The following is a 7,173-nucleotide window of genomic DNA, read 5'->3' as shown; positions in this document are numbered from 1 at the left end:
TAATCTTTAACCCTTATGGAACTAAGCAGCAGGGTAGTGATGTTTTGACAAGGCCTAAAAACAGAGGGTAGGTGGGATAATGATGTGGTCGTGAGACAGGATCATGATTTGAGTTATGACACTTTTGTCAGTCGGAATATTCATTAAAAATCTTATAAAGAGAGAAAACCGCTTTTCATAGCCACCGGAAATTTCAACAGGAACGGTGCAGCCTGCCCTCGTCAGATTGGGAAGTTGTAGTTTGGCGTCAGCTGAGATTCAGTTGGTAGACCTCTTGTCTCTGAATTGCCAGGTTCTGGGTTCATTCCAGTACATGAGCACCAAAATCAAGGCTGGCTCTCCAGTGCAGTACTGACGGAGTGCTGCATTGTCAGGAGGTGCCCTGTCTTTCCAATGAGACATTAAACTGAGGTTCCATTGGCCGCTCTGGTGGATATGAAAGATCCCATGGTACTACACAGAGGAAGAGCAAGGGAGTTATCCCCAGTGTCCTGGCCAATACTTATCCTTCAATCAACATCACAAGAATAGCGTGTGCGAGCTTGCTGTGCTCAAATTGGCCGCTGTCTTTCCTACACTACAGGGGTGACTACACTTCAAAAAATACTTCATTGGCTGTAAAGCAAATAACTCTTCCAGCCACATCTTCTTGTTCCAAAAAACAATTAACATTTGGTCCTCAGATATTAAATAAACTTATGAGAACAGATATTATACTTGATCTTAGTCAAAGGGCCAAGATAGTAATTGGCTATCTCCTGTTTTGAGGCGCATCATCTGTGCACATGCATGATCTGAGGCCCAAAGTTGAGCTTGGAATCTCAGGTCCATCATTCATGTCTGTGAAGGCCTGTTTGGGGTGCTAGTGGTTTGAAAGGTGGCACAACCCATTAATGCATTGGACATCTTTCAGGCGTTCTAGAGGCGCAGGAGGTTGGATCCCAGAATTTTAAAACAGGGGTAACAATGTTCACTTCCTATCCCGATGGCTCTACACTAGAAGAGAAGCTGATTTACATCAGAAGAAAAAGACTTTTGATTTCCATCTTACATTTCAGAAATTTCTGGACTGCCAGGAACCCTGTTAAAGAGATGTTACATCCATAATTTGGAGGTTAAGGAAGTAAAAAGCATAGAGAGCTCTTAATACTTGTATATGAGACAGCTCAGAGACTTTACAGCGGATGTGCTTGCCACTGGTATCAGCTTCGATTTTACTGCAGCAGGGCATCTAACAGCATCTGCCTTTGGTCAGACACATCCTCACCAACGAAGGTTTGAAAATGTTTCACATCACAAGTTGATAAACTGGGCATCTGGGACCTGAGTAAACAAGGCAAACAACAGTATATCTCCTGAACCAAACAGATTGAAGGATTGCGAAATTGACAGCGCAAGGACAGAGAAGATACCACAGTGTATGTTAGAGCAGGTGAACTTAATGTCAAATCAGATGCAGAAAGAGAAATAAAAAGATGAAAATGAAGATTGGATGTGCAAAAGTTTGTATTTAAAATTTTAACATTTTAAAAATCGCTTGGAGCCATTGAAACCTGGAGGAACAGGTCTTCACATGTTTAAGAATTTTCTGTAGCTAAAAGGGTGCTGAAACTGGAAAGGACGAGAATTTGCTTTCTGTGGGGGAGGGGGGGGGTGTTTATAATTGTATTTACTTTACAAATACACCAACTTCACATTATTTAAATGTATGTCAATAATGAGGCAGGCAGAGAGATGCTGTTTTTGTGAAGCTAACAGTGTAACTGCTCGACTTGGACAGTATCGTTTGGATTTTTGCATTTAACTCTGCATCTGTCCCTTGTCTGGTGTTGCTGTTCCACTTGCATATCAATAACTCTGAATACCATTGGCCTCCCCATTATTTTGGCATGAATATCTGGGCCATTCAGTTTCATGCTTCAACGTAAAGGGACTCAGGGCAATAGAATCGTGCAAAAGCAGCAACGCATCATAAAGGGGAATGTCATTCGAAAAAAAATAACCCCAAGATATTAAACAAGCAGAAATTAAATATTGTTCAATGACCTTTACAAAGTAATTTACTTAGCTCAGCATTTACCAATTACTGTATGAGTTTCATGCTGTTTAATTTAATCTTATCTCTGCTTATGGTATTACACAAGCAATATTTAAATACCAATAAACTTCATTTCTGCTAAAATTGTCTCCTCATCATTGAAAATACTTTACTGTTCCCAAGCAATCCATTTGCATGTCCCGCTACCTATCAGTATACTAAAAATAAGCCTGGTGGGTGGTATAATCTCTAAAATTCTAGCTTGCTGTACTCGCACTTAAGAGACAGGAGCTCGAATTTGAGTTTTGATTGACATTTGCACCCACTCTTCTTCCACGGGGGACAACTTCCCAGTTTCAAGGTTCATGATCTGGAGACAGGCAGAGTGGATGCTGGTAAAGGAGTGACCTCGTCTTCTCTTTGTCCTAGAATGACAGCAAGGAGCCTCACATTTGGCTGATTGGGAAGCAGGCACCATCCTTATCAAACACGAGGAACATGGGGAGTCAAAATCTGGGTTAATGACCATTAAATGATCGGACCAATTCATTTTTTTTTTTTTTTTTTTTAAACAGCTTACCAAGTCTTTCTCCATATTTGTCAATATTTATTCATTAAATATTCATCAATATTTATTCCTCAACCAACACGAGCAAATGCTGTCTGCTCCTCGTCACATCATTGTTTGTGAGAATTTGTGTGTAAATTGGCAGCCACATTTCCAACCTTAGAACAGTAAATAGAGTGGACTTGAGTTAAAGTCCGTTAAATAGCATATTTAGTGGAGTGTTTCTCGGTGCTAAAGACCCCGATATTCAACGACACTTTGCTTTATTTGGCCATGGTGAGGAACTCCCCGTCGAGGCCACTCTTCAAGTCATTTATGGATTAGGGCGTCATTTCTAAAGGCAGCGACAATCATTCAACCCCCTTCATCATGACCTCAGTTCGCCCCCGCCCCCACACCACTCACTTCACCCAAAGCATCTCTTCCAGGGTCCTCGAGCCCCCCCCCTCAATCCACTCCTTCTGGGAAAGGACCCTGGACCCGACCCCTGGCACAGGCAACCTGGCACCTGAGCACCCTGGCACTCTGGCAGTGCCACTTGGGCATCCTGGCACTGCCAGGTTGGCACCACTGGGGTGCCAAGGTGGCAGGCTGGTAGTGCCAAGATGCCCAAGTGTCAGGGGAGTTCCTAGGGTACTATCCTGCCCAGTGCCCCTCCAGCTGGGGGCCTCAACTCCCCAGCAAAATCTCCCCCCCCCAAAAGGTGCCATCATGACTGGTTCACAACTTTGTGAACCAATAACAGGCAGTGCCCAGTTCAGGCCTCATTGAGGAGGCTGGTGAATCCCATGCCACGTGTGAATTGGGCGAGCACATATTTAAATGAGCCTGATGGGATTCCCAGCAGAAGCCTCTCAAGATTAAACCGCCTCATCCCAACACCAAGACAGGTGCAATGAGGCTGCTGAATCGCGTCCAACATTTCAAAAGGCACTCCCAGGCTGTAAATTACACTGGGTCATCCTGAGATCATGAAAGGCAGGACGGAAATGTGACATTTTTCCTTTCATATTTGGCAATGAATGCTTTAAAAAAATTGATATACGTTCCCTGCAGCCAAGCAAAGATAAGCATCGACTTGCATCTTTATGTAACCTTAAAGCACTTCTCGAAACAATCCCAAAGTGCTCCATGTAAATTGGGCTATTTTGAAGTGTAGTCCTATGGCTGTGGAGACGGGTGTGACTGCAAAGCAAAGTCCCAACAGTAGAAATGAGGGATACATGAAGTTGTTTTTCAATAGTTTTGGTTCAGTGACACTGAAGAGAAAGATTCTGCTGTAAGAGTAACTCAATGATGAGGGAAATGTCAGCAAGGAAATAAAATACTTTTAAAATAATGGAAAGAACTGATCATGTGAAAACAAAAGTGAATTGCAATTTGAGATACGTAAAGAAATACATGCATTTTGTAGCGCCTTTCACAACCACATCAGAACCCAAACAAGAACAGAGAGTGTTGGAAAAACGTAGCAGGGCTCACAGCATCAGTGGAGAAGGAAACGGAGCAAACTCAAAAGGGCAGACCTTTCCATGTGACCCGCCATGAAAATGGTGGCCCACCATTGGCCGGCGATGGATCTTCCGGTCCCGCCATTGTCAACAGGCTTTTCCGATGAATGCACCCCTCACCACCGGGAAACCCATGGCAGCGGTGCACTATTGGCGGGACCGTAAGATCCCGCCGGTGTGAATGGCCCTGAAATTCTGGCCTTAGTTCCGTTGAAGAGTCATACGGACTCAAAATGTGAACTATTTTTCTCTCCACAGATGCTGCCAGAGCTGCTGAGTTTATCCAGCATTTTGTTAGATTTCCAGTGCCTGCAATATTTTGTTTTTTTCTGATCAGAACTCAAAACACTTGCCTTATCACCAATGAAGAATGTTTGAAGTAAAGTCACTGTTGTAATGTGGGAAACATGGTATAGTGAAGTTTCCTTCTGTAGCTAGTAAGACCACAAGATGTAGGAGCAGAAGTAGAACACTCGGCCCATTGAGTCGGCTTCACCATTCAACAAAATTATGACAGATCAGATGTGATCATCCCCAACTCAATCGCCATAACCCACAATGATTCCCTTACTGATTAAAAATCTGTCTATCTCAGCCTTGAATGTACTTCATGACCAAGCTTCTACAGCCTTCTGCAGTAAGGAATTCCACAGATTCATTACCCCCCGAGAGCAAAATCCTCCCCATCTCCGTCTCTGCGTATTGTATTTGTGATATTGTAGCATGAATTGAGGGGCGAAAAAAATCACAAGCAACTTCTCCCAACAAAATTACACGCAATATGACAAACACCATGTCACTTGGAGGCCATTACAGAGGATGCATCAGATGAGGACAAAGAAGTGGTGATCCACTGAAAAGTGTTACATTATGTGTGAGACATGGGCAACACACATGAGGCACCTTAAATCCCTGGAGAAATATTGCCAGTGATGCCTCTGCGAAACTTGCAAATTTAATGGCAGGACCGGCTCTGCAGTATCAATGTCTTCTCTCAGGCCAACATCCCCAGCATCGAGGCGCTGGTTATGGTTAATCAATTACACTGGGTGGGCCACATCATCTGCATGCCTGACAAAAAGAACTCCTGAAACATGCTCTGTACTCCAAGCTGCGTCAAGCGGTAACCACGAGGGCAGGGGAAATGTTTCAGGGATATCCTCAAAGGCTCGGTGTAAAAATGTAACATCCCCACCGATCTGTGAGAATCTCTTGCTCGAGACGACCCAAATTGGAGAAAAGGCATTTGCAAAGATGCCAAACATTTTGAGCGTCTTCGGGAGACCCAGGTGGAGGCCAAGCACAAACAGCAGAAGAAGCATAGCAAAATCCGAGCACCCCACCTACCTTCCTCGACTAACACTACCTGCCCCAGCATTGAGGATCCAGCATGGGACTTTAGTCATCTCAGGACCTACAACCTCGTGTTTGGAAAAAAGGTATCCTCGGTCCCAAGGGACTGTCTCGGAAGAAGAGACATTTCAATACAACATGACAATGTTTTATTCTGAACACTTGTTAATGGATCAATAAGAAAATAAATTAACAATTACTGCTCTGCAATTTGCTTTTCATTAAGAGAAGAATTGATGATTAGAAATAAAGAACTAGCATTTAAATAGTGTCTTTCATGCCCTTGGTGAGGTGGTGGCAGAGTGGTATTGTCACTGGACTAGTAAACCAGAGACCCAGAGTAATGGTCTAGGGATCCAGGTTCAAATCCCGCAGATGGTGAAATTTGAATTAATTTTTTTATAAATCTGGATATTTAAAAAAGGCTAGTGGTGACCATGAAACCATTGTCGCTTGTCGTCAACACCCAACTGGTTCACTAATGATCTTTAGGGAAGGAAATCTACCATCTTACCTGGTCTGGCCTATGTGACTCCAGACCCACAGCAATAAACTGCCCCCTCAAGGGCAATTAGGGATGGGCAATAAATGCTGGCACAGCCTGCAAAGCTCACGTCCCATGAATAAATTTTAAAAAAAGATCCCAATGCTTCACAGTCGGTGGAGTACTTTTGCACTGTTGTGATGTCAGAAAGGTGGCAGAAAGATCCCACAAGCTCCAATACCCTCATGGACAGATTATTGGATTTATCTTATATTGGAATAAATGTCATAAATCAATCTTTGCAATTCCCTCAATAAGGTAGCCAAAAGGATCTGGACATCTTCACAGAATCACAAGAGGCGGCCATTTGGAGGAAGAGACCATAAAAGCATCCTACCGGGCTGCATCACAGCCTGGTATGGCAACTACTCAGCCCAAGACCGCAAGAAACTTCAGAGAGTCGTGAACACCGCCCAGTCCATCACACAAACCTGCCTCCCATCCATTGACTCTGTCTACACCACCCACTGTCTTGGGAAAGCAGGCAGCATAATCAAAGACCCCTCCCACCCAGTTACTCTCTCTTCCAACCTCTTCCATCGGGCAGGAGATACAAAAGTTTGAGAATGCACACCAACAGATTCAAAAACAGCTTCCTCCCCGCTGTTACCAGACTCCTGAATGACCCTCTTATGGACTGAACTGATCTTATAGACTGAACTTATCTTTCTATGCATCTTCTCTACAGTTGTAGCACTATATACCAGATACTTTAATAATTTTTATTGTCACAAGTAGGCTTACATTAACACTGCAATGAAGTTACTGTGAAAAGCCCCTAGTCGCCACATTCCTGCGCCTGTTCGGGTACACGGAGGGAGAATTCAGAATGTCCAAATTACCTAACAGCACGTCTTTTGGGATTTGTGGAGGAAACTGGAGCATCCAGAGGAAATCCACGTAGGCGAGGGGAGAATGTGCAGACTCCACACAGTGACGCAAGCGGGAATCGAACTTGGGACACTGGCGTTGTGAAGCAACAGTGCTAACCACTGTGCTACCTTGCCACCCATACTTCATCTGCTCTCTATATTTATGAATTTTCATTATGTATCCTCATGTATTTATCTTGTATGCTATGTTTTTGTGTATGGAGCGATCTGTCTGGACTGTACGCAGAATAATATTTTTCACTGTACCTTGGTATATGTGACAATAA

General features: G+C 43.6%; 1 pseudogene; it reads right to left on the bottom strand.

Annotated features, from left to right (window-relative positions):
- Positions 1-581: 581 nt before the first annotated feature.
- On the bottom strand, positions 582-748 carry LOC140430239 (U2 spliceosomal RNA; annotated as a pseudogene).
- Positions 749-7,173: the final 6,425 nt, after the last annotated feature.

Source organism: Scyliorhinus torazame, chromosome 1 (genome assembly GCF_047496885.1).
Source record: "Scyliorhinus torazame isolate Kashiwa2021f chromosome 1, sScyTor2.1, whole genome shotgun sequence".
In the NCBI taxonomy this organism is placed as follows: Eukaryota; Metazoa; Chordata; class Chondrichthyes; order Carcharhiniformes; family Scyliorhinidae; genus Scyliorhinus; species Scyliorhinus torazame.
The sequence above is the reverse complement of the archived record's forward strand: the minus strand, read 5'-3'. Positions and strand labels throughout refer to the sequence as shown.